The 27,880-nt window shown below is 39.7% G+C and overlaps 1 protein-coding gene, 2 long non-coding RNA genes and 1 other non-coding gene across 5 annotated transcripts in view; 1 reads left to right on the top strand and 3 right to left on the bottom strand.

Moving 5' to 3' along the window:
* The window catches only part of CDK6 (cyclin dependent kinase 6), a 250,317-nt gene extending 247,783 nt beyond the window's left edge, over window positions 1-2,534 (bottom strand). The window contains exon 1 of the mRNA XM_045494774.1: window positions 2,114-2,534. The gene's annotated coding sequence lies outside the window, so the exon portion shown is untranslated. The remainder of the gene's footprint in view (window positions 1-2,113) is intronic.
* LOC123606428 lies at window positions 31-14,609 on the top strand. The gene is made up of 3 exons (XR_006716279.1): window positions 31-2,199; window positions 6,173-6,246; window positions 14,560-14,609. It is a non-coding gene; the product is annotated as an uncharacterized LOC123606428 (long non-coding RNA).
* The window catches only part of LOC123606427, a 163,797-nt gene continuing 149,581 nt past the window's right edge, over window positions 13,665-27,880 (bottom strand). Inside the window, exon 4 of one of the 2 annotated variants that reach the window (XR_006716276.1) lies at window positions 13,665-13,761. This is a non-coding gene — a long non-coding RNA (uncharacterized LOC123606427). Of the gene's footprint in view, window positions 13,762-17,472; window positions 18,230-27,880 lie in introns of those variants that run through there. The other variant, XR_006716278.1, reaches the window with a different exon arrangement.
* LOC123607733 lies at window positions 18,239-18,347 on the bottom strand. The gene has a single exon (XR_006716882.1). It is a non-coding gene; the product is annotated as a U6 spliceosomal RNA (small nuclear RNA).

The following is a 27,880-nucleotide window of genomic DNA, read 5'->3' on the forward strand; positions in this document are numbered from 1 at the left end:
CCATGGGGGTCGGGGAGGGCTGAGGCTCCCGCTACTCGAGAGTGGAGGAACGCTGGGGCCCTGGAGGGGGAGTCGCCCACGGGACCATAAGGGTGGGAGAAAAGGGTATTCGCCGCTCTTTAGCTTGTCATCTCCTTAAAGAATAACTTCGGGAAGAAGGTAGCATAACCGTGACTCGCCCTGAAATTTTCAACTAATTTCAACCTCAACAAAACTTAACCTCGTCTTAAAAAGGCTGGAAGTAGGGGGGGGGGGTGTAAATGCCAAGCCTTGGGGGTGAGAGAGAAGGGGCTGCGTCCTCGGGGCCAGGACTCCAGAACCTTTTCCCACTCCCTGGATCGTCTCTGAAGTAAGTAGCAGAGGAGGCTGCTCCATTCCTCTTTCGGCTTAAGGCCTGGTCTTATCAGGGGCCAAACGCACCACCTCCCCCAGCCCTCCGCACAACAAAGTGCGGGGAGGGGGCTAGGGGAGGGGCACACTTTCCTTCCCCATTGAGTTGCAATCCAGGACCTAGGGAGCCTCCAACCCACGGCCGCCGCGGCCTCGGCGGGGCATTCACCACGCCGGCCGCGTGTCCGGAATTCCCGGGACGCCTCGGAATTACCTGCCCCGCAACTTCTGGTCCACTCGCCTTCTGCCAGGAATTAAAGAAACAAATGGCGTGATCCCCACGGTGTGCGGGCAGAAGGGACCTCAGCGGGGGCAGAGCCCCTCACACTCACTCCATTCGAAACTCTCCTTAGAAAGTGAAGGCGAATCCTGGAGGAGCCAAGGAACGAGACCCCACCCCCCCAGGGCCTGCACAGGGGTCTGAGCCAGGCAAAGGGCCACACAGGTAGCCGAGGAGCCGCCGCCGGCAGCGCAGCCCGCCCCTCCCGCAACCCCCTCCCTGCCCTAGTCCAGCGGGAGGCTCAGCTGCGAAGGCAGCGTCGCGGACGTCCCACCCCCGCAGGGAGCTGCGCCCGCTGCCCGGGCCTGGCCCCGCACCGCCCGCCCAACCTCTCCCCCCTAGCTCCCCGGACGGTCGGCTCCGGCAGAGAGAAACGGGAGCAACAGTGCCTTTTCCCCCCCTCTCCTCCACTTTTTTTTGTTGTTGTTGTTGCTTTCCCACGCTGGCTGAATGTGACTTGACCCCATTTCAAAAAAGTTTGACATAGTGCTTCAACATTTCCGCATTCCTCCGCGACTACAAAGGCTGCAGCCGCCTCCCTCTGCTTTCTGTCTCTGCTCTCTGTCTTCACACTCAATGAAATCCTTCATGTGCCTCTCCCGAAGCCTGCCAAGCACCGCAAGGGTCGCCACCAGAGCAGCGACAAGAGGCCGCACTGGGACCACGACTCCCGCGTGTGCGCACACGCAGATGCGCCCCACGTGCACACTGTCGGGCGCAATGCAGGGCCCGGAGCTGCTTACCGCAGGGTGTGCGTTTTAACTCGGATATTTTAAATTATAAAAGTAAATTATACTTTATAAACTAAAGCAAACGTGCGTCTTTGTGGGGCTCCAAGCCTGTGCACTAGCCGCCTGCGTGCACTCCAGTAAGTGTGGATAACACCCCCGCGGGGGCTGCCAGCAAGAAGCCTGCGTTAACATTTATCTCGTGGTGAGGAAGGTGGAGGCCACACCCACACCTCCGCGAGCTGGGGAGAGAGCTTTCGTGGGGAAATGAATATGGGGCACGGAAACACATTGTCCCGCATGGAGTCCCCAGAGGCAGTGCATTTTAAACTCTAAAGTGTGGATTATTCTGTGAATGTCTGAGTGGAGTTGATATTCCGCTTTAAGAAGCTGGATGAGTGTGTGGGTGTTTGTGCGTAAGGCTATGTGGGAGTAAGCACAGGATCTTAGTGTTCGGGGTGTCCCTAGGGTAGGCTGTCCTCCTCTCGCCAGATTAGGAGGGACTCCTCTAGCTCCCCAAAATTGCTCTCCGTAATTAGCCTGCCTCGGTTCGTAAGGGGTTAACTAAAGCCGATTTCGAATACACCCCCCCCCCACCACCACCATCACAGTCACCCCCACCCACACCCTGGCTTCCGACCCTGGCCAAGCTCCCAAATCTCCCCCGGGGACCCCCCACCCAGCAGCCCACCCACACCAACGCACGGCTCCTCACCTGCGGGGCCCTGCCGCGTCAGGCCTCCGGAGGGGGCTGCGAGTGTCTGTCCGACCTCCGCACGTGTCCACAGCGGCGCCAAGCAGGTAACCCGTCAGGAGGAAGGAGTCACCAGCACTCTTTACTGCGTAGGGGTGGGCACAGCGGCGGAGGGCGGAGGGACAACTGAGGGCGCCGCCCGCGCGGCTCGCTGGGGGCGAACCGGGGCCGCGGGGCTCCGGCCGGGGCTCGGGGCCGGAGCCGGGGAAAGAGCGCAAGGGGAGCGGGGGCGGGGCGGGGCCCCCGGAGGCTGTCTCTGCTGGAGACCCACCCGGCGGCGGGGTTAGGGGCTCGCTGCGCAGCGGCAAGCAAGTGTGCAAATTAAAGCCTTCCGGAGAGAGGGGAGGCGGCTGAGACCCGGCTGTGCTCTGAGCCTCTCAGCTCCCCAGCTCTCGGCTCCGAGTGGGGGGTGTGGGGGGGGGGGGAGTTAAATGAAAATTTCCGGCTTTCGCTGCAACTGGAGTGGGGGATCTTGCTACTAAAATGAGAGGCGTGAGAGGGAGGGTGGGATGTGTCGTCGGGAGTCCGCGGAGTTTCCAAACCCACGGTCGCCCAGAGTTGGGGTTTTGACAGAGTGAAGCGGGGGGATCAGTAGTCTGTGATGTGGACGGATGGAAAAAACACAAAACAACCAACCATAATTATGAGGGGCCGGTGGGGATGGTAAATACAAACACTTTCCAAGAAATTGAAAAATCAAACCAAAAAATAACTCTTCTCTATTAAAAAAAAAAAAAAAAATCTGGCAGAGCGCCTTGCAGAAAAGAAAATACTAATCTGTCCAAGCACTTTTCACTTTCAGCATGAGCTACATTTGTTTTGTTTTCCTTCGCTTCCTTTCGGCCTCACAAAGCCCTATCTATTCCTTTTGGACAGAGGATATGATTTGGAAATTGTCAGGCACTCTGTGGTTAACAATCTACTTGAAGGGGCTGGCGGGTTCACAATTATTAAGTGGTTAGCAATTGCTGAGGGTTCACTAAGGCATTTCTAGGGAGCTAAAAAGACTAAAATTTAATACAAATAACAGAACTGCAAGATAATAGACACACATTTACACACACAGAACACACACACAAAGAGTAGAGAACGTGATTCAGTGGGTGCTCAGTTTAAATGCATTATTGGAATTCTGAAATTTGAAACCTTGTAAGAATGTATACTTTACCTTCTAAGAAAACCTGAATACAATTATTTCAGGTGAAAATGAGATTTTGGACAAAAAAAAAAAAAAGACAAAGTCTTCAAGACTTCCTACAATGGAGCAAAACCAAAAAAAAAAAAAAAAGAAGAAGAAAGAAATAGCTGTTTGTTTTTTTTTTGAAGAATTCAGGGTTCTTTAAAGTCTGTATCTGTAGAATACTTAAAACCCTTTTAAATATCTTAAAGTAAAGCCAAAAAAATATTTATTTATTTCAGTGCTCTCTGGAAAAATTGAAGCCCAGCAAAACACTATTTGAATTGGAAATATTACCTCTATAAATCTTGTGACTTTTTTAATTAAACCATGTTGCTAATTTCAGAGTAAATCAATTTTGCCTTTATAAAATTCATTCTATACTACAGTGTGAAGTAACAGGTTAGGTAAATAAAAATTGTTGCATTTCCATTAGCAAATATTTTGCAATCCCTTATAATAATTTATTCTTGAATGATAAAGTGGATATTTGTGTTTCTTTATACTTAAGATAATTCATAAAATACATTTTGTGCTTAGGAGTATATCTTCTAAAATAAAATTCAATTTCTGAACAAAATTTGTAAAGATATCTATAACCTCATATACCTTATAGACTTAAGAAACCAATTGTTAGATTTTGTATTTATATGAAATATTAGATCACTACAAATGATTAGACTTTAAAACAGAGATACAAATGAGAATCTTCCATTTTTAGAAGTGTTACACTTATCAATGATTTTAAAACAAAATGTACTTGTTGGTAATTAACACATTTATGTAATTTAGAAATAATTGTCAATAAATAGTCGTAGAAACCAGCAAATGATTGCAAGAATTTATTTGGGTAAATAATTTGTTTGAAAGATAGTAAGCCATAAATATTTTTTAAATTAGCAGAAAAATGTCTTTTCTACACTGGGTTGCATTTTTAATTACTGAATTTGACAACAACCATAGATAGATTTGAAATTCCATCATTTAGATTAATATATCACTTGTATGAGGTAAAGAAAGAAAGAAAGAAAGAAAGAAAGAAAGAAAGAAAGAAAAAGAAAAGGAAGGAAGGAAGGAAAAGAAAGAAAAGAAAGAAAGAAGGAAAAAGAAAGAAATAAAGAAGGAAGGAAGGAAAGAAAGAAAGACGGAAAGAAGGAGAGAAAGAAACTTTATTTAATTATAATTCCTGAGTGTTAGCTCTCTTTATGTCATCTGCTTTCTCTGATATTATTAATTTATCATTGTTCACTCTCTCTGGTTATGGTTCACATAAAATCCAGTTGGTTCAAGCCTCAGACCAGGAAGTTTTAAAATGGATTGTGTAAAATTAGTAAATACCAGATTGTTTTTGTTTATGGATAACTTCCTCTGTGGGTAATAGGTTATCATAACAAAATTTGTGCAAAGTTTTTACACTGTGAACCAAATTCTTACCCCTTTGTTTAGGAGTCTTTTATGAATGAATGCGGAGCTTTCAAGAATTATGATTTGCATGCCATGTATCTGGTATCTGAAAGTTGTAAATCATCTTACAGGCTTTTAAAAATTAGAAGTAATGTATTTATGTTCAAATATGATGTTGTAGCTTATGCTGAAAGTTTTCTTAGTGTCACACAAGAGATGCATTCTTTGTGAACATTTTATATCAGATATCTGTAAATTTTTGTTTTCCCTAAAACAAAAATGAAATTTAAAATTCTGTTCTATAATTTGTAGTCTTGTTTAAGGAATGAGTAATTTATTTAAAATTAGTAACTTTATAATGTACATCTAATTTTAAATCATCTCTGATTTATATTGGCTATTTGAATTTATAAAATATATTTTCTAGAAACTCAGAAATAATGTTTTGCTATAATCCACTATACAATAATTTTAATTGGAGGTTCATGCAAATGTATACTTTTTGTCTATAAAGATCTATTTATTGTTTTGATAAAAAATTTTTTTTGGTTTAATAACTTTAAGATCAGTTGCCCTCATCTTTAACTTGATTTATATGTGTATGTAAATGTTATCTTTGTTGAGTAATTACTGTGAAAAATTATAATGTTAACAGAAATAGTATAATATAATGCAGTGCATTTTAATGCATTCTTTCTTCCCCAGGCATTTTCAAGAAGTTTTCTTAGGTTTTCCCTTAAAATACTGAAAATTTACTAAATATTCTAGGAAAACTCAATTGTACTACCAACTTTCTTCAATTGTAAAATTCTGCATTTTAAAGGATTTTTTAATTCAGTCTTCCAAATAAATTACTTCTAGTTGATTTGGAAAACACCTGTTTTTTTTTTTCTCTTTTTGTTGTTGCATGTGATGTGATCTAATATATTGGATTTAAGCAGTGAAACTTGCAAATTTTGATATTTGTCTTGAGGGAAAAAATGTATCAGGTAGTAGCTTATAAATTTAAGAAAAAAACCCAGACATTATTATTTTTTGGAACTTTCCATTTTTGTGGGTTCTACTACTCTATAATTATTCCTGTGCAACATGTCAGTACTATGTTCATGTTTGTATAATTGTCATATTTTCTTTTTTTCCCTTCTGATAGGCACTCATATCTTCTCTTTGCTTAGTGTGTATGTGTGTGTGTGTGTGTGTGTGTGTGTGTGTTTATGTATGTGTGTGTGAATACCTGTGTGTTCTTGGCGTATTGTCGTGACATGTTCAAAACGTGTTAAGATCCTTTCATCATCTACATTAGTATCCTGAATAATCAGTAAAATAACTGTAAAAATACACTTATAAAAGATGGTGATAATCACATTGAAATATTTACATTTCCTTTTGATTTATAGTGTCCTACAGTTTTCACTGACTTCTAACATCTCTTTTCTAAGGTAATACTTGAATCTCCGCTGCACACATGGCCTAACAATTGTGTTGGCATAACTGCCTTTGGTTGAGCTGAAAGGTGCGTACATGCTTTACATAGACCATTCAGATGAGGCAGTGAGGGTACAACACAGTGGGGGTAAATCATGATAAAGTGGGATCTGGGAGGTAGAAGGAAGGGCAAAGGGAGAAGCTTCTTTTTGGGCACCTGAGAGAAACTTCTGTGAATGGCCTGACCATAGGGGCAAGTGAAGGAAGTACAAGCTGAGGTCCTGGGGCCAAGAGATGTAGCCTCAGGGCTCTGAGTATAGAGTGTCCTCGCAATCTAATTCTTTTAGGATGAATGGCATTCTGTGTCTGTCCTGTTATGCACTGAAATCCATCTTATTAAATGAGATTGTATAATGTATGTGCCCATATTGATGTAACTCTTCTACATTGTCTCATTATGGGTTTTTCCCAAAAATAATATACAACAGCATTCTTTGCAGGGGTCTTTGAATTTCTGTAAGAAAGTATATAATAGCATAGCTCTGTGGATCAAACATTTTACCATAAATTGGAGAGTCCTATTTTTAAACTCTGTTATAAATTTGTTGTCATTCACATCATAGTGTCCTCAATGCCTAGCACAGTAACTGGCAAGTATTTTATGTCTAGTAAGTACTGGTCAATGAGAAAGTTGGCTTTATATCCTTCATCCCTCTTTTCTGGGACTACTTCTTCCTACTCCCTTCTGGGAGATATAGCATAATAATTTTTTATATAATATCAGCAAAGTTTAAGGATAGGGAGGTCAGGATTTCAGAATCAGTCTCTTCTACCTGCAGTTCCCTTCCTTTTATTCCTCTTCTCTAAATCCTATGATCATTTTAGGGCCCAGCTCTCAAACCTTGGGAGATCCCCTCAGCTGAACGACATCCCTCTCAGCTCTGACTCCTTGAGGCCATCTGCTTTCTACCTCCTTACAAGCTTGATGCTCTGCTTTCTACCACCCTGAGCTCTCCAAGCGAGTTTACCATCCTTGTTCCTCTTGGCAATGATCCAGCACCTGGTTGTGCCATTTGACCATAGTAGGTGATCAATGAAATGCAGCAATTGTTCTTGTCTCTCTCTATGAGTGTTATGGAATCAAGCAGGCACAGACAGACCAGGACAGTGTGGCATAAATAGAATAACATCTGAAAAGTTGAGGACAGTGTTCCACTTTGCTTAAATAGGAAAGAACCAGGTTGTCCTGTTACTTTCTGTGGATTTGTTATGTTTTCTCTTGCGTTGAAGATATTAGTCACTGAAAACATATTTGTCTGAAAGAAAATGTGTTCAGATAAATTTCTAAATTTGACTGAAAGACAAATTCTAAAATCTTACCTGCAAAAAATACCGACGTAATTTTCTGCATTTCCTCCCCCTGCAAATTCCAGTTAAACAATTTTTCTTTAAAAAGAGCAAGTACTAAATTATGAGATCAATTAGAAACTACATAGCCCAGAACTGAGAAAGATTGCTAATTTTATTGAACAATGTCTTTAATATCTATGTGAGTGTATGTGAAAGGAAAGAATCCTTGATTTCTAAGTCAAGAGCCTATGTTTTATTCCTAGTTCTTCCTCACAGCAATGCTCACTGTACCCCCAGTTATAGTCATGTAACCTTTCTGACCTTCAGTGTCTATGCCTATTAAGTGGGTTTGCTAATCATTTAGGAAGATGGTATGAAAACAGTTTGGAGAGAGGCAACAGAGAGTTTTACCTTTGCAAGAGAAGATCTGGAAGAGTAATTGAGGTTGCTGGTCTGTGGGTCAGAAAACCTGAAATTTAACCCGAGTTGGCCATGAACTACCTGTGTGACCTTGGGCAACACACTTAAGCCCCGAGACCTTAAGGTCTTTGTCAGTAAAAAAGATGATAAGACTCAACGATTCGTATGGGTGCTGCTGCAGCTTGAAAATGCTATCGTCTGGCACCATCATTCTACATCTGTTCTTATAAATGCCCTAAACAAGAACAGTGCCAGTGGATGGGACTCTGATGTTAGCAACCCAAAGAGGGGTTTGGACTTCAAATGTGAAATATATTGGGGCTCTCTAACATAAGTCTCTGGATTTTCAAGACGATAGACATGAATACCTCGGGGAAAAAAACATTAGAAAAATTCACTAGATGGGGCGAGAGGAGCCAGGTTTTTAATTACTGGACTAAAACTAAATGTGATGGATTAAGTCAATCAACCCTCATTAATAAAATGTGATAAGTAAATTACAGTAGTACTCACAAAGCTTGGATACTAAAGATTAGAAGTCTTGGCTAATCACAGCAATTCTTTAAAGATACCATGAAGCATAACTTTGGGAGATGTGACATATCTGTAAACCACTGAAAATGTGAGTGGCAGCCAGTGTCCTGTGAGGCAGTGGGAAGTGGTGGTGGGTGGGGGTGGGGGGGTCGGGAGAGTAAAAGGCAGTGTGCTGTGAATCTGAGGAGTTCCAGAAATATCAGAAATCCTGAGAACTGCCGATCCAAAACGTGTGCAGAGGAACAGGCTGTTGTCCCTGTGTTGTTTTCTACTACGTTGGCTCACACGCACAGTTGGCTTGAAGGTCTTCCCTAGATGTGCAGGGACATTTATGCAGTTGGAACCAGAAGCCTGGCCACAATGTGACCTTGGAGTAGGTTACTAAACTTTCAGAACCCCAGTTTCCCTCACCCATAAAGTAGGGATACAATTATCTGCTATAATAAAGCGGGGTGAGAATTAATTTTCTACTTTGTGCATTTTGCATTTAACAGACCTTTAATAAATATTAGTATGCAACCAATATCCCTTTCATGAAATCACACTTCCTATTCTATCTCTTTTTAAAGACAGCTAACCCTTTGACCAACAAGATTTTCTTTTTTAAACTGGTTTGAAACATCTACCCATTGCAGGAGGAACAACCCCAGAAATAGTACACACCAAACATCTTAGGCTTTGACAAAACCACAACGGTCTCTGGGTATGTGACAGATGGAGGAGAGAGTGGGTTGTCTCACCTGAGACGTTACCCCAGTACTGCTCAACCTTCTTCATCTATTCCCAGCCCCTCCCCCCCCCCCCCCCCCCCCCCCCCCCCCCCCCGTCTTCCTCACCCTTTTCCTTCCATGTGGCTCTCTGTTCTTCATTCCCACTGCTCTGGTGTGACCCATACTTACTGACATTTGTCTTAAAAGCCATGCATTCTGTTGCTTCCCTGCAAGAGTTCCTCCACTGATCACTCTTCCACAGTCCCTGGCTCCCACTTTTTTCCCTTTAAGAGCTGTTTGTCATCCTCTCAATCTCTTCTCTGTCAACCTTGCCTTCTGAGCTTAGCAGAAGTTTATTTGTCCTTAGACAACCTTGTATTTCCTATCCCATACTCTCTCCCTAGAAGCATGCAAGGGGAGATACCTCACTTCCCCTATCCTACCCTCTTTTTTTCTTTTTCTTTTTTTCAACTTCCCAGGTCTATGTCCACAGTTCAAATCACTGCTCACTAGTGTCAGATACTCCATTGTTATCCCATTTCTCTCAGAATAAAATCGCAGTCTTGCCCTGCACCACTTCTGCTCTGATTCTTCTCATCACTCTGCCCCTTGCTTCCTCTGCGGCAGCCATACTGGCTTCTTTAGTGTTTCTCAGACATACCAAGCACATTCATGCCTCTGAGGTTTGCACTTGCTGGAGTTTTGGTTGTTGTTGTTGTTTTTTGCTGAAATGCTCTTCACCCACACATAAGCATGGCTGTCTTCCTTACTTCCTTCAGGTCTCACTCAGAAGTCATCAGAGGGATGTTCTCTGACCACCCTACATGAACTGCATCTACTCCCATCTATCTTATTTCACTTTGTTTCTCTTTCTTAGCACTTATCATCCTCTAACACACTATAGGCTTATTTGTTTATTTGTTTAGTGTCAGTCTCCCCCCACCTCCAGCATATGATCTACAGAAGAGCTCAAAATTTGTTTTATGTTCTCTTGTATCACTAAAATAATTCCTTGGCACATAGTGGGCAATAAATATTTGTCAAATGAATGAATAAATGATCTCTCCTCTTACCCAAGCTCACAACTAGCCCATTGTTGGCTAGCCGGCAGCTTATTAATGAAAATAACTCTCTATAATACATAACTTTAGGGCAATCCTTCTGAATTTATGTATTTTACATGCAACCAATATTCTGCTAGGGGCTTCAGCTGAAATTGTTCACAAAAATGTTACTTAAGGATAATTTGATTCAACACACCACAGATTGTTATCTAAAATTATTGCCACTATAAAGTCAGTATATTCAGTTAATTGAAATTATACTGGAATGTGTGTCTTACACTGGAATGTGTATATAACAAATGTGACTTTTGTTTAAAATACTTGTCTCTCCTCATATAAAGAGTAGGAAGAAGTTTGGAAGCCAGAGGTGAGCAGATTCAGGTCTCAATCCATCATGATTTTTTCCTACCATATTACAAATCTAGAGTCTTGCAAGCCCGGTAAGAGCCAGTGAGGTGTAGCTCAGTGCTTAAGAATCGCATCACAGGAGCCAGGCTTTGGTGATTCAAACCCAGGTCCTGCCACTGAGCTGTTTGTGTCCCCTGGTAAGTTACTTAACTTCTCTGAAACTTGGTTTCTTTATCTGGGTTAAGACTCCCTGCCTTTATGGTTGTCCTGAGGATTTAATGAGTTAATCCACGTAAAGCACTTAACAGGATTGGCACATAGAAAGTACATAGTTAGTTATGATTATTACTAATATTCCTCCTGATAAAACAGCTGTCACTTCTTAAGAGTTTTACTGTCCTTTTTCCTGGGCACCTGGCCCAGGATTTACTGCACAGTACTCTGTGTTCAATCGGTACAGCCACCACACCCTTGGATCCCTTGCTACTAGTGATATATGCAATCTTCTCCCTTCTTACTTTTCCCCTCCCTTGCTCCCTTGCTCCCTCCTTCTTTCCTTTCTTCTCTCCTTTCTTCCTCCTTTCCCCTTCCCTCCCTCCCTCTCTCCTTCCTTCCTTCCCTCCCTCCTTCCTTCTTTACTTTCTTCCTTCCTTCCCTCCTCCTCTTCCCTCCCTTTCTTCTCATAAATCTTGCCTTTTCTTACTTTCTCCTACACTTCCTCTCTCATACATTGCAGTCTGTTCTGCATTAGCTGTCAGTCCTCTCCTCCATTCTTCTGTTGTTTCTGCTCTCATTCACAGGAGGGAAAAGACCTGTCATGTCACCAGGAAGAATCCCCAGAAGCAAATCTTTCAGGCTCTCACTTCCTGGGTAGAATTTTGTTCTTTCAAGCAGCTTCTGCTTTAGACATCTGAGGCCCTTTATCAAAGACTGTTTGCTGCTCAAGTTGATCAGAAATGCCATCTCAGCACTTTTAACCTATGTGTGGGTTATACCAGCAGCATCCAGTGCTTTTGAAAACACTGACTTGTCTTATCAACAATCATGGGCTAACCATAAAATCGACCATAACCAATTGTATTGCTTGCTGCTCCTAGGGGGCATGGATGAAATAATGTGGTTACTTTGATGCCTAATAAAATTCAATTCCAGTGATGGTGAGAATGTAGGAAGGAATGAAAGACATGTTCAGTGCAAATGTGTATTTTTTCCTCTTTGTCCTATTAGATTAGGAACTCCTTGAGCAAAGGGACCATGTCCGCTACCTTCATTTTTAATGTTTGGGATGAGTGCTCAGCTTAGTGCCTTCCTCACAATACATGCTCAATAATGAAACTTTTGCTTTTCAAGTACTAGACAAATGTGGTAAAAAATTCTGAGTACACAAAGGCTGAAAGAATAAACCCATGAGTGAGTGCAGTGCTTTATGTTGTTGTCATTCATGTAGCTTTGTGAAACATAAAATTATAAGACTAAATTGTCAGGCCAGTAAAAAAAAAAAAATTATCTCAAATCTCAATGATCCTGTAAACTTTTACAACATATCTTCTGTGGCAATAATTACAGTAGACCCCCCCTTTCGTGGTTTCACGTTCTACAGTTTCAGTTGCCTGTGGTCAAGCTTTGTCAGAAAGCAGATAATCCCCCTCTGACCTATCGTCAGAAGGCCAGTAGTAGCCTAACGCTATGTCACAATGCATATGTCATTCACCTCACTTTGCCTCCTCATGCAGGCATTTTATCATCGCACATCATTACAAAAAGAAAGGTGAGTACAATACAATAAGATATTTTGAGAGAGAGAGAAAGTGAGAGAGATCACATTCACACAGCTTTGTTATTATTGTTCTATTTTGGTAAGTTATTATTGTTAGTCTCTTACTGTGCCTACTTTATAAATTAAACTTTATCATTGGTATGCATGCATAAGAAAAACCAGTATAATGGGGCTTGGTTATATCTGCAGTTTCAGACATCCACTGGGTGTCTTGGAACATATCCCTGGTGGGTAAGTTGGGGCAGGAGAAGACTACTATACTGTAAATTATAGTGATATAGAGATATATCTTAATTCTCTCTCTTAATTGTTAAACTCCTCGGTGAACTAGTTTCTACTGTTGTGCTATACACATCATATGCTTTCAATACCTGTTTGCTGAATAAATTAATGAATGATTAAATGGATGATGTTAGACTTCCACTCATTCAGAATATTCAAAGAGGTTTTCCGTAATTCAATTAAGTAAAAAAGTTACTATCTATATGATATGTATGGATTGACATTAAAATATAAAATTACAGGAGCACCTGGGTGGCTCAGTTGGTTAAGTGTCTGACTCTTGATGTCAGCTCAGGTCATGATCTCACAGTTGTGAGATGGAGCCCCATGTTGGGCTCTGTGTTGACAGTGTGGAGCCTGCTTGGGATTCTCTCTCTCCCTCTCTCTCTGCCCCTCCTCTGCTTGCTCTCTCTCTCTCTCTCAAAAGAAATAAATACACACATACATACATATATTTGCATGAGTCAAAATTATACCAAACATAATGTTATTTCTTATGATTCAAAAGGCACTTCAAGATCTTTAACTTTCAAGATTAAAAGAAGCCAACTGGTCTCCTAAAAAAGTATATTCATCTCTTGTTTTGGTCTATCAATAGTTTACTATGACTTTTAAATAAATCTGTTTTGTCAAGTTGTATGGATTCTGAATAAAAAGAAGTTTTATATTCTCATTGGAAAGAGTTTAGAAGGCTAAAGTACCTTGAGAAAGACAATATAACATTGAACCAAAGTGATGAAAATGATTGTATTTTAATTTTTTTTAATACATTTGTATCTCGACATATTACATTTCTAGACCAAAATGGTTTGTACATCTCTGTTGCTTGAGCAGGAGGAAATCATTACAATGAAAAGAGTTATTGAAAATGGTCCATGTTGTGTAATTCCCAGGATAAATGGGCTGAGTAGCAAATATTTCTGTTGTGAACTGTTTTATACCAAAATGTGCATTATTAAACCCATTTGTTGAGCACATTGAAAGATCGAATATCTTCCTAACTCGACACTGGAAAATGTTTATTTGCCATTCCTCTCCTTCCTCTGCTCTGATCTTGTTAGATATTGTCTCTGGGTTTTCTGGAATCCATCCATATTTAGAGGGGAAAAAAATCATAGCTGTAGAAACCAGAAAAACAGAATTTACAATTTATAAACACATATTTTTAACAAGATCATAAGAAATTTAAAATAGCTTACATAATAGAAACAGCATGTAGGAAAATATATAGAACGATGTGGTGGGTGACTATTTTTTATACCATCATAAGGATCCTATACATTTGAAGAACACAAAAACAGTAGTCATCAGGCTATAAGAATTTGAATGTAGCAGAAGTATGATAGTGATCAGGATGGTTTTGGGGTGATGTTATGCCCCTTTGATTTTATAAATAGGTTACTTTATGCATGCTGTGTACTTAAGTAATATACATTTAATTGTTGCCCTTTAAAACACCATGTGTGCAATCAAGTTGTTTTCATTTCACTTAGAGTAATCATATGTGGGCCTGGTTCCATCTTACAATTACTTTCAAAAAAAGAAAAAAAAAAGCTCTGTTGTTGAAAAATCAATACAGCACCGAAGACTAGAGTCAAAGGTAATAGCAACAGCTGGAATGGAAGAGGCAGTAAGCAGTTTTCCTCTTTGACGATCCTTTTCTTCTCCAGTTAATGCCATTTACCTAGAGTCAAACTGGAAGTAAAACATCCAGGTATAGATTTATCTATTTATCCATTCATTCAATAAATATCTTTTGAGTGCCTACCATGTGCCAGCTTAGTACTCAGCATGGGGACATGTTATAAAAAGTTTTATTTTTTTATTTTTAAATTTTATTTAAATTCAAGTTAGTTAACATATATTGTAATAATGATTTCAAGTAAAACGTTTTTTTGTCTTTTATTTTTTTTAAGTTTACTTATTTTGAGAGAGAGAAAGCACAAGCAGCAGAGGGGCACAGAGGAGCAAAGACAGAATCCCAAGCAAGCTCTGCACCATCAGCACAGAGCCCGATGTGGGGCTCAAACCCATGAACCATGAGATCACCACCTGAGCCGAGATGAAGAGTTGGACAGTTAATGACTGCGCCACCCAGGAACCCCTCAGGTAAAAAGTTGTAATATGATGTTGGGCTTCTGGAGAGACCTTGAGGTGAGAATTGGAAGTCAGATAAATGGTGTTAAAAGTGCCTTTGAAGCAGATGTAAATTGAAGGAAGTTAAATGAAGAGACAGGTGTACTTTGAGATGTGGAGGGGATATGAGACCTGTTACATTCAATTGCTTCAGGAAGTCTCTGCTATGAATGACACAGGAAGGTTATATGAGATTTTGAGGTACATGGGAGAGAATTATGTGTGCAGAGCCGTGGAGGAGAATGTTCTCGGCACTGAATCAGGGATTGTTGTTGGCATTGTGGCACAGTGGTAGGGAGCATGAGTGTATTACAGTGAGTCAGAGTCATCCCAGCTTTTCTCCAGCAATGCTCTTGGGCACGCACAGAACACTGGACCGCATGTGTGACATAGGTTTGCCCACTGACATGGTGAGTCACAAGAATATGACAGGACCTCAGTGGGGAGGGCAATAATAGGCTGGGAAGAGTGTTTATGGATGGATTAAACTATGAAGGATTGAGTGTTTATTAAACTCAGTGAGCAGAAAGCAGGAAGGTTGGGAAGGGGAGGAGTGCAGTAGCACATATGGGGGTTGTGCATCAAAAACAAATAGTGCCTATAATGGTTAAATTCAGGGATGATCTTGCTGATGCATGGCTGAAGTAGGGTGGAGTTGGAGGACTGCAGGGAACAAGATCATGAGCCTCTACAGCTGAGGTAACTGATGGGTCCCCAGCATGAATTTTGAAGTTGTCAGAAAGTGGTGATGAGGAATGAGGATGTGGAGGAAGATCATAAACCAGGTGCTATATTCATTTAGAAAGATGGAAATGGGTCTCATGTGAGTTCAGTAAACAACAGCTGTGGTGCCTTTAAGATGGTGGAACAGAGAAGTGGTGTCAATTTTAAATGAGGAGAAAAAAGAAGTGGACAGTTGAGCAGCCCAAAAATTTAAAGTCTGGCCCTGTAAATTACCGGAAGAAAAATCCCAAGAGGGCCAGAATTTATTTTGGACACATCCATATATTATATGCAATCAGCCACATTTTTTCCTAGGTTCATTCAAATACATGTTATTTTGTTGTTGTTGATTTGATTATTCATCATTACGGATACTGTCTTGGGTAAGAAAAAGATGTTATTTTATATTCTGTCTTGATTCCTTTCTAACACTTCTTTTATAGTATTTTTTCATGGTTTCTCAGCTTTAAAAATGTCAAATACTGGGAGGATACACTTTCCCAAATATTAGATACTCGAGGCTTTTTACATATATCAAGAATAAGATCCAGTTGGCAGAACCAACTAAACTAGAGAGTATGTTATTTTTCAGAGTAATCCCCTGTATCTGAAAGGAAAACACTCTAGTAATCCTTTTTTTCTTTCTAAATACCATAATTTAGTTAATCCTACTTATATAAGCATAGTCTTGGGCTGGTTTTCAAAACCACCATTATATTAAGTATGTAAAATACAACTGATATGATCGTTGAAATGTGTACTTTTTGCATTAGAATAGAGAACACCAATTTTTATGAGTTTCCTGACACACAAATAAGTGTTCTGATAACTTTACAGACATATTAGTATATTCATAGATATTCTGATTATTGCAAAGCCAGGTACTTTGCATGGGTAGCTACCTAATTTGTTCACAAAGCTTAGTGAATGCTATTTAAATCATAATATAATAAACCTCTTCCAAGGAAGTTATTTAGTAGGGGCAGCAGATCCTATCAGTAAAGGTTGACATTGGCAAACACCTGTCCTGTAGAGTTAAGTGCCCAGAGGCAGGTGTTCTTACATTTATTATGCTTCTATTGTGCTTTTCATCAGTACTATAACACTTAACTGAAAATGTTGATAATTTGAAAGATTTCTTAGCGCTTTATCAGTAAGAGCACACACACCCCATTCATTCATTGAGATGAATTTATTACTTTTCAGTCATTATTTAAGTAAACCAAGTCCATGAAATTCCAAAGTAAGATATTACCACTTTCCCACTTTCCTGCCTGCAGTGTTAATTCTCCTTTGGAAGACAGTCATCTTGCCTGCTGGATCCTTCTCTTAGTCTGACTCTGTTTGATATGAGATCAAAGGGCTTTCATTTTCTGTATCAATTAGGCTGGCTGTCTTGTCTCAATGAGATTAAGTAGCCTCTGGAGAGTAGTGACACCAGAACAGCCATAGATGAGCTGAAGGTTAGCATACAATATGGCTGTCTTAATTCTTTCTAAATGATAGTTTGTCTAGTCTGATGTCTCTCTTTTATGGTCATGTCTGAAGCTCATTTGTTCAGGGCAACCATGCAGCACACACCAGACCTGATAATCAGTAGTTTGAGTTTCTAAAATGGCTGGAGAGACACATCAATTCTCTCCCAGGCTTATGATGTTTCCCATACTAAGGCGAAGTCCAGGTTTGGTTGTTGTGCCTTTTTATATTTTTTATTTTTGGTAGGATACCAAGTACTAGAATATTTTACTCCAAATAAAATGTAAATCTTACACCCAAAATTTGCCTTGAAGTTGCTTAAAGGAAGCATTATCAAAAGCATTTGTGGAACCCCAAGCTATGTAAGCCCAGTATTAGTCCTGCTCTATGTAGATTCTTCTGTATCTAGAAGTTTGTGGTCTGAATTTCCCATAGTCATTTTTGACTACCTTTCTTGAGATAAGACTTTAATGAACTCACTGGAGAAACTGAAGCAATGTGTTTAAACGTGTTTATTAAGACAATGGTGTTTATTAACAACAAGACACTGGTGTTTATTAACAACATCCTCTCTCAGTATATTCATGCTCTTTTCACCTTCAGAGATTTCCTCGCCAGCTGCCTTGTCAAAAAAAAAAAAGATCGTCAGGGATAAACTCACTGATGTGGCCGTCCTCACCATCTTCAGACTTCTCTCGGCTTCAACATATGCTTCCTTCTTCCTTATTATCCCAGAAGAAAATCTTCTGCCACTTTCCAAGCCTTGGCTTTCACCCTGAGCCCCCAGAATCTGGCTTCCTCAGTTATCTCCCCTCCTTTCATGTACCCTTTCTCTTCTGGGTACACACATGTGCTCGAGACTCCACCAGACGTTAAAGAAATAAAAAACAGTGACAAAAACAACCACTCTTTCTTTAGCTCAACTTCCTTTTTTTCTGGGCTAATGCCTTACATTTCACCTTTTCATCATCAAATTCTCAAGAAAGAAGGCTACATGACTTCTTTTATTCATTAGGTCCTATTCTCTTTTTTTTTTCTTTTTCTTTTCTTTTCTTTTTTCTTTTTTTTGAATAATAAACACCTCTTTTACATGACCGAAGACAGGAGGGAGGAAGATTTATTTGCCTTTTCAGGCTTTGGTTTTCCTCAGATAAAACTCTAGCTCCTTGGGCACTTAGCCATCTACTCAGACACACCGGCCTGGGCTTGAAGTGATGCACGCAAGAAGCTTGGCCTCCTGGAACTGCTCCTCTGGAAGACAAAAGTATGGAATGCTTCATGAATTTGTGGGTCATCCTTGCACTGGGGCCATGCTAATCTTCTCTGTTAATCATTCCAATTTTAGTATAGGTGCTGCCAAATGGAGCATGGTCCTATTCTCTTTTTAATTCACTGCCATCGGATTTCTGCCCCCACTCTACTGCTGTCACCAAGGTGAGTAAGAACATTGAGTTACCACTCCATGGACACTATCCTACTAGCCTCTCTTCTCCATTTGCCACTAACTGTTACTATCTCCAGACGGAAAGTCTTCTTCTCTTCCGAGTTCTGCCTCACTTCCCCTCCTGGTCATCCTCATGTATCCTTCTTCTTTTTTTTTTTTTTTTTTAATTTTTTTTTCAACGTTTATTTATTTTTGGGACAGAGAGAGACAGAGCATGAACAGGGGAGGGGCAGAGAGAGAGGGAGACACAGAATCGGAAACAGGTTCCAGGCTCTGAGCCATCAGCCCAGAGCCTGACGCGGGGCTCGAACTCACGGACCGCGAGATTGTGACCTGGCTGAAGTCGGACGCTTAACCGACTGCGCCACCCAGGCGCCCCCTCATGTATCCTTCTAAGTGTTTTGCCTCTTCCCTTATTTTTTTGCCCCTCGGTCCAGCCCTTAGAAGTTGGGGTTCCTTAGGGTTTCTTTCTCACTTGTTTCTTCTCCTTCCGCTAGTCCCCCTCACCCTTAGGCAATCTCATGCTTTGGCTTGATTTCTCCTCCATCAGTAGATCTGTATCTCCAACTACTCAAAGGAATTCCCTTTGAAGCACCTAAAAATTCAACATCTGGTGAAGAATTGAAATGACACTGTCCCTACAATTTGTTCACAGAAATGTCTTCTCCCTTTCTCCCTAGCTCAGCCAAAAAAACCCTGTCATTCTCCCAGAGTGAACTGTGACCTTCCTCTAAATTCCTTACTTCCTTTCAGTTCTACCTCTTGAAAAACGTTCTCCTGCCCCTTCATTTTTCATTCCACTGCTTCAGTCTAGATCAGAGCTCATCACCTCACACCTGGAAGGTCACATCCAGGTGACCTCAGTCATATTTATACAGCTTTTCCTTAGTCATATTTATACAACTAGATCTGATCACGTCACTACCAGGATCAAAAACTTTCTTCAATTTCCATCTGCCTATAGGATATACTTTAGCCCAACCTCCTTTGTGCATCATAAGATTCCCTTCAGAATATAGCCAAGTCTGATTTTCTAATTACTCTCTGGTCTCCCACCGCCATATGCCTTTACATACTCCAGAATGTTCCTCATTTGTGCCTTCATAGTTAAGATCAAGGTGCTCCTTTTCCCTGGAATGCTCATGTTTCTTCTCTCCTCTTCTGTCTGGCAAATCTCGATTCTACTTTTATGTGGAGTTGCAGTGTCACCTCCTTTCTATTACACTCATCTTTGCTGACCGCAGCCTTCACCCCATTCCCACTGCTGTCACAAAACTAATTCTTATGTTGGGGTTCCATAGCATTTTATGTCTGCTTCCACTTAAAGTCCTTCCCTCATTGTTTTATAGCTATTTTTCGGTTACTCTCTCTCCCCTACTGGGCTACTAGCTCTTCTAAAGCCATGTTCACCTTTCCTGCTATGCCAAAGATGCTCACCTTGTCCTCAAGATGAAACAGAAAGCCTTAGCTGAGTGCCTCAGGCAGCATTAGTGGTCCTCTGTCCTGCCATGATTTTCTATTCATGTACTCTATTACAGCACTATTATATTGAAATTGTATGTGTACTTTCCATTTCTTCCATTAGACTGAGAGTATATCAAAGCAGGGACATCATCTTATTCATCATTGCCATCCAAATGGTTAGCACAGTGCCCAGAACACAATAGGTACCAAATAAATGTTTGTTAAATCATCTGTCATGCCCCTAAGTCTTTATTAGTCTTTTGTTTTGAATAGCTATATAAGATACATTTTTAAATGCCTATTAATATACTATGAATATTCACCTATAATGACTACCGCCTGCATAGATCATTGAAAAATCTCAGTCATAGAGACAGATCACACTAAGTTAGTAGAAAACAATCTTGATTTGTGGGAAGCTAAGCCTCAGAGAGTGCTGAATTAAAAGGGAAAGAGTGAGCCATGTCATGCCAATGGCATTGGCATGCCAATAACAATGCTTACTCATGGCATTGGCATGCCAATAAATATGTAACATCCCACAGCCTGGAGTTATTATTTTTATAATAATTTATTAGCCTCATCAATTAGAAAAGAGAAAGTCAAATAGAAGGTAACTGAAGTTACTTAACAAATTTATGCTAAAAACCAACTTAAAAGCTACACTAAAAATTCCCTTAGTCCCCAGAACCATAGTGTTTCTGTAGAGTGTCTTCCTATTAGAGTTTTCTCATAATTGTCAAGTTATAGGACAAAAGAAAGCGTTCTTATTTTTAATCAGCTGAGGTTGGTGTGAGGGTGAACTGGAGAAACATGGGGGAGGCAAGGATCAAGGAAAACCAGGTCTTCTCTCTTCCCCTACATTGCCTACCCTTGTGGATTTGCACAGATAATGTCTATTCATTGTTTAACAATCAGTCAACATGGTTAAGCTTCTGGGCTGTAAATTGGAACAGAAATCTGAGGTAAGTCTGGCTTCAGAGCTCTCACTTTCTATGCCCTAACAAACTGAGTTATTTTGTGAATGCTCTAGTACCTAGTTAGGTGATTTAAATCATTAGTAATATAAATTGGTAGTTATGTTAATAAGATAATTCCACATTTTCTTTTAGCAAAATAGGGCTGTTTCAGCCAACCCAATATATTTTTTCCCTTTCCTTTCCCCATTCCTCCCTACTTGAATCAGGTTGTGATATGTTATAGGTATTTCCCAATAAATTACCAACCCCTATACAAACATTTTTTACTTAGCCCATATCCTGCTTCCTACACTCTTTTAAGTTTTATTTATGAATCACTCAAAATTTTACTCGTTCCAGAAATTACACATTTACTTGTTAGTATATAACAGCCATTCTTCCTCCTTTATTTGCAATATTTTTAACATCCATTCTAAATGAACTCACCATTGCTCATCCTGGTTTGCATAATTATAGCTGGCTCTTATATGTAATTATCAAAACTCTTTTATTCTTTCTTTTTCCCTTCCTCATCCGTTTTGCTTTTTGTAGAGGGTGAGGAGTTGGGGGGAGTTAGTTCTCTCACAGGAAGAAGGCACCTGGCCGTGAGGGCACTTCACAGCTCATTAATTATCTATTGGGCATTGGCTCATTTAAAAAGTATGAGGCAGGTTGGGATTTGAGATTGGAGGAACGAGGGTGGAAAGCAATTTGTGTTAGAAAAAAATCAAGATGGAGAACCCTAGGCTCAGAGATGTCCCAGGTTTGCAAGAGGATTTTGGATTGGGGAGTTTTTAGCAGCTTTTGAAAGATGAAGAAAGCATTCCTAGTATGCTAGAAATAGGAATTAATTCCTATTAATTAAGAAGAATTAATTCCACTTCACCCAATGAGATGAAATTTGCGAATTTACATAAGAGATAGTTTAGACTAAAATTATAAGAAGCTTCTTGGGAATGAAAACATAATTGATTATGAAGGGCAGATGGAATGCCGTCCTTTCCAATCTATAAAAAATATAAATAAATATATATGTATAATAAAGATACAATTTAATAGGCCATTTTAATTGTGGCTTTAAAAGAATTCAAACAATACAAAACAATGAAAAGTAATTCCCCCTCTTTCCTTTCTTAATCACCGTCTCCCTTCCCCTCTCCTTTCCCCGTAGTTCCCTTGGCTGGACAAAACCACCATTATTGAGTTATTTATCCTTCTGGAGAAATTCTTTGCATTTACAAACATATATGTGTGTTAGTTATTCTTCATTTCACCGCATGAATGATAGCATATTATATGCACTGTCTGCACCTTACTTTTTTCTCTTGTTGAGGTGTCTTAGAGATCTTTTCCTTATGAGTCCATATAGAGTTGCCTTATGCTTTACAACCACTGCAAAATTTAATTAACCATTCCATTCTGATGGACATTGAGGTTGTTTACATTCTTCTGTTACAAAACTATACTGCATCAGAGTTGAGCAGAAAGAACATGAAAACCTCTTGATGGGAGCATCAGAGGCAAGGTAGGACAGAATGAACTGTTTTCACATGAACCAAATGTTTTTAGGTCCTGCTTCTCTGTGTGCCTCATTGCCATGCATAAATAGGAGAAAACACATAGGAGCTCTATGAAAGGGCCACTTACTGTTGTTTTCCTATTAGGTTAGGCACGTTTCCACTGTGTGGAGTTATTATGTAAAGTACCCCAAGTCTTTTATGGCAGTGGGGGTACATGTTAGGAACATATGCGAGTTATATCAGGAGAGAACAACGATGTTGTGCAAAGAGCATTGGTTTGGGTCACAAGAACTTGGTTCAAGCCTTAGCTCTGCATTTTATTGGTGTGGTCGTTGGAAGACCTTTTAGTTTCTCCAAGCCTTATTTTCTTCTTCTGTAAAATACAGATAATAGTACCAAACCCATGTTTCAAAGATTTAATGAGATAATGCTTATGAAGTGATTCTATAAACCAGTGGTTCTCAAACTTTAAACAGTTTCTGATTCAGAAGGTCTGGAGTAGATAGACCTTAAGAATTTACATTTCTGATAAATTCTCATGTAATGCTGACACTGCTGGTCTGGGACCAGAATTTTGAGAAACACTGGTATAAGCCATAACAAACTGATAGGTGGTGTTACAATTTTTGTCACTATAGTTATTACCCAAGAAAGAACACTACCTTTACATGTGCCCTTAGAGAAGTGAGAGAGGTAATGGTGTTCATCTTTGAATTAAAATAAAAATTCTGCCAGTCAATCGATTACAGAAATTTCTAAAGAAATTGAAATTATTGGTGGGGGAGGGGGAGAAACACTAAACACATAATTATGCACTCTTTGAGTTTATTTAAATGTTCATGCACCTCTGAATTCACTGGTTAAGAGCACTTGACAGGAAGTGGAAGTACAAAAATAAACAAGAAAGGCTCATCTCGTGGCATTGCTGCCTTAACTGAACACAGGAAGTCCTGGAAATCTTGCAAGACCGTCTGTTCCTTCATGTTGTCTAGCCTGATTTTAAGACCTAATAGAGCATTTTATGTTTGTATTTGTCAAGGTTATCCAGAGAAACAAAACAGAACCAACTGGAGAAAAAAAAATTATACAACACACACACACACACACACACACACACACACACACGCAAAAGAGAGTTATTATGAGTTTTAAGTTATTGTAACTATGGCATATAGTTCTGGTTTGAGTCCAAGAACCAGCAGAGCCAATGGTATAAGTTCCATCCCAAGTCTGAATCCAAAGGCAGGGGAAAACAAATGTTTTAGCTCAAAGACAGGAAGAGAGAAATAATCCTTTCCTAACTTTTTATTCTATTTATGTCTTCAACAGATTGGACGAGGCCCACCCACAATGGGGAAGGCCATCAGCTTTATTCAGTCTACCAATTCAAATGTGAGTCTTATCCAGAGATACCCTCACAGATGCACCCAGAAAAAAATGGTTTTTTTCAAACTTTTTAATGTTTATTTATTTTTGACAGAGAGAGACAGAGACAGAGTGCAAGTGGGGGAGGGTCAGAGAGAGAGGGAGACACAGAATCCGAAGCAGGCTCCAGGCTCCAAGCTGTCACCACAGAGCCTGATGCAGGGCTTGAACTCACGAATGGTGAGATCATGACCTGAACCAAAGTCAGACGCTTAACCAACTGAGCCACCCAGGCGCCCCAGAAATAATTTTTAACAAAATATCTGGGCACCCTGTGGCCCATTCAAGTTGACACATAAAATTAACCATCAAAATGTTGTTGATGAATGTCTAAAATGAGCTAGTTTCAGGGCACTTATGGTTTTCCAGTCCACAATACTGCTTCAAAACACTTGAAGTTTCAAGGAGCACAAACATCAACTGTGGCTACATGTACAGTTAGTTTCATATTCTAGTTGTTACATATCTTTTTTTTTTTTAATTTTTTTTTCAACGTTTTTTTAATTTATTTTGGGGACAGAGAGAGACAGAGCATGAACAGGGGAGGGGCAGAGAGAGAGGGAGACACAGAATCGGAAACAGGCTCCAGGCTCTGAGCCATCAGCCCAGAGCCTGACACGGGGCTCGAACTCACGGACCGCGAGATCGTGACCTGGCTGAAGTCGGACGCTTAACCGACTGCGCCACCCAGGCGCCCCGAGTTGTTACATATCTTAACAGCAAAACGTTTCAGTGGACTTCTTATAGCTAAACCTCAAAATATTTTTTAAAAACAGAAAATTTTAGTTTGCTATCATCAACACCATCACCATGATCATATTTATTACAAGAAAGGTGATGCCAACAGGTCTATCTTCCAGTATATAAAAGCTATTCGATATTTAAATATACATTAAGAATAATTCAAAATCATTGATTTATTGTTGTCACAAATGTGTAGGAATCTAGACATTCTAGACATTCAGATTTTAGCACTGACATATTATCTTCTGAAAATTACCACAGACATTCCACTTTCCATTCCCATCTCAACTAATAAATCCAACCTGTGGAACAAGAGACATACCACAGTACATTCCTGGGATCCCAAGAGACAAATATAAAAATATTTTAGAAGACAAATATTAAAATTAATGAGATAGAGCCACAAATGTTTGGAGGTAAATTCATGAGTAATGAAGCAAAATTTTCAAACCACAGCACAGTAGGGAGAAAATGTTGAGATTATGTGTGAATAATACTTTTGTGAATATGGCATCTTATTGCAGTGGGTTTCCTTGCTTTGCATCTCACTGATTCCCTTCTTGACATTGTGCAGCTATTTCCTTTGCAATACAGAAACTCCCTTACAGAATCTTTTTCCACAGCTGGCTTTCATCACTTCTTGATAGGTACCTAAATATTTCAGTTTCTTCCACTTTATTTTCCTTTAACAATAACTGCTGCCCAATCAAATCATTCATCTTTCCCCCTGTGTGAGTATTTGAGATCTTGAATGAGTGTTTACCAGGCACCATTCGGAATCCCCTATTTTCTCCTGCTTGGCGTTTTCCTATACTCTAGGTCTCAATTACACTTGGAAGTTTGAATTAAATTTGTTTAACCATTTAAAATTTTTCAAAATTTATCGTGGACTTTTTTTGTCTTTCCATATAAAAATTTGTGTGTGCAAGTAAAAGACTAACCCTAAAACCTACGACTTATTTTGTAACTTGTATAATAGACCCTGCACATTTATAAACAATACTCAGACATACGGCACAAAAGAATGAATATTATACTTTAAAATGACCACAAATGATAACAATAACTAACATTTATTTTCTATTTACTATGAAGTAGCTGCATGACCAAGCTCTTTATCTCTGCATTAATTTATTTCATATTTCCATCAACCCTGGAAGTTAGGAATTTTATTAAGTGCTTTCATGCCCTTAGTGTGCATGGGGAATCTCAGGATTATTATAAGAGTTTGAGTTGAATTTCTGGTATTTGTAACCCAAAGAGTATTCATTTATGCAAACATGATACATGTTATTATGTACGCATATGTCGTTATATACTCTATTTACACTCTATTTATTCTATTCAGTGTGTAAAACAGAGTTTATCCTGAGCAAGGGGAGATCAGATTGAAAAGGCCTGTGCTCTATCTGTCCCATAACCATTTACATTGATTAAATAAAAAAATTCCTAGAGGAACCTCTGGGGAGAAGAAAAACAAAATGAAAATATAACAAGGATTGGGGCCAGAAAGCCAACTTGCAAGGATTTTTCTTACTTAGGTCCGTGGCAAGGACTTGACTTTAAGAAAAGAAAATCTGAAGGCTGAATAGAGTAAACATAAATATGGTTTAAAAACCACAGAATATTAATGATATACAGTAAAATGTCTCCCCACCATTCCTGTCATTTATCTAACCAATTCTTACCCAGTCTCTACCATTGGTAAGCACTGTCCTTAATTTCCTACATAAATTTCCACAGTTTGTTCAAGCATATACAAGCAAAATCAAATAGATTCTTATTTTTCTTCATTTGCTTCCAAAGGCAGCATATTTTACATACCATTCTGCACCTTGTTTTTTGTTTGTATGTTTATCTTGGGCTTCTTTTCCTATTGGTATAATGAAAGCTTCTTCATTCTTTTTTACAGTTGTTTAATGTTCTATGATATAGACATATTATCATTTATTTAACCAGTTACTTTTGACCAACATTTGGGTTGTTTCTAATCTTTGGCTATTACAAACAATGCTACAGAGAATAACTTTGCACAAAAGTCATTTCTTACCTATGCATGAGTATCTGCATGATAAATTCCTCCAAAAGTAATTCTGAGTCTTTAGTGCTTTTGTTAATTTCAAAGTGACCACCTAGCTATTCTCTCTGAGATGCACCCTGGTGGGAGAAAGGATGTGTATGTGTGAAGCTAAAAAGAGCTGTAACACTTTAGGGCCCAAGGCACCCTGTGATGGAAACCCCCCAAGAGAGCCTAACCCAGGAAGAATAGCCATATGCCTGTCCACTTTCAGGGGAAGGATGAGCATAGGTCCTAAAAGTTGCTGAGGAGGTGACACTGGAGTGGAGATACCGGCCTGAATGAAGCACAGTTAAGTACTACATTTGAATGTAGTTCAAATGGGGAGCCAGGATTGTACTGTGCGCTGCTGAAACTTAGAACTGTGTGAGGGTGAGCGACTCCAGCAGCACACGTGGCCCTGGGGCAAGGGCAACTGCACAAGGGCAACTCCTTCCCATGTTCTTACATTTTTTCACATGGTAGTAACAAGCCAACAAAAAACCCTAGTACTTTGAAGCCTGGTGATATTTGGGTAATAAGTGCTTAGAAAGGGTCTTGAAGAATAAAGTGATATTAACAGAGGTTTCCTCTAGGAGTATAGGGTAAGAAGTTAACATCTCACTTTGTCCATATCTCGATGCTCATAGATGTTACTCAACTCTGTTGAGAATTGATGTGCATCATTCCTGATTTTTCTCAATATAGGTATGTATATTTACCCACATAAATAATTTTTATTATATAAATAGGATATTTCTGCTTATACATATTATTTTGTAGTTATGTTTTTATTTTATATACGTATTTTAGAGATCTTTCCAAGCAGTATATAAAGCTCTACTTCAACTTTTTAATTTAATTTAATTTAATTTTAGTTTATTTATTTTGAGAAAGAGAGAGAGTGCACAAGCAAGTACAGGGGAGGAGCAGAGAGAGAAGGGAGAGGGAGAGAATCCCAAGCAGGCTCTGTGCTGTTTGCACAGGGCTTGAACTCATAAACCATGAGAGTGTGACTTGAGTGGAAATCAAGAGTCAGAAACTTAATCAACTGAGCCACCCATGTGCCCCTCAACCTTTTTAAATGATGCAAAGAAGTCTACTGTCATTTATTTGACCATTCTTGATTTTTGGCTATTACAAACAATGCTGTAGTAAATGCCTTTGTACTTGTCTCTGGTCATATACTGGATGCAGATGCTTCTCAAGGACTCTGATACTTAGACATAGAAATCCTGGATTGAAGGGTATGCACATCTAGAATTGTGATAGATATTGCCATGTTGTTTT

This window comes from Leopardus geoffroyi, chromosome A2 (genome assembly GCF_018350155.1).
Source record: "Leopardus geoffroyi isolate Oge1 chromosome A2, O.geoffroyi_Oge1_pat1.0, whole genome shotgun sequence".
NCBI classification, from domain to species: domain Eukaryota; kingdom Metazoa; phylum Chordata; class Mammalia; order Carnivora; family Felidae; genus Leopardus; species Leopardus geoffroyi.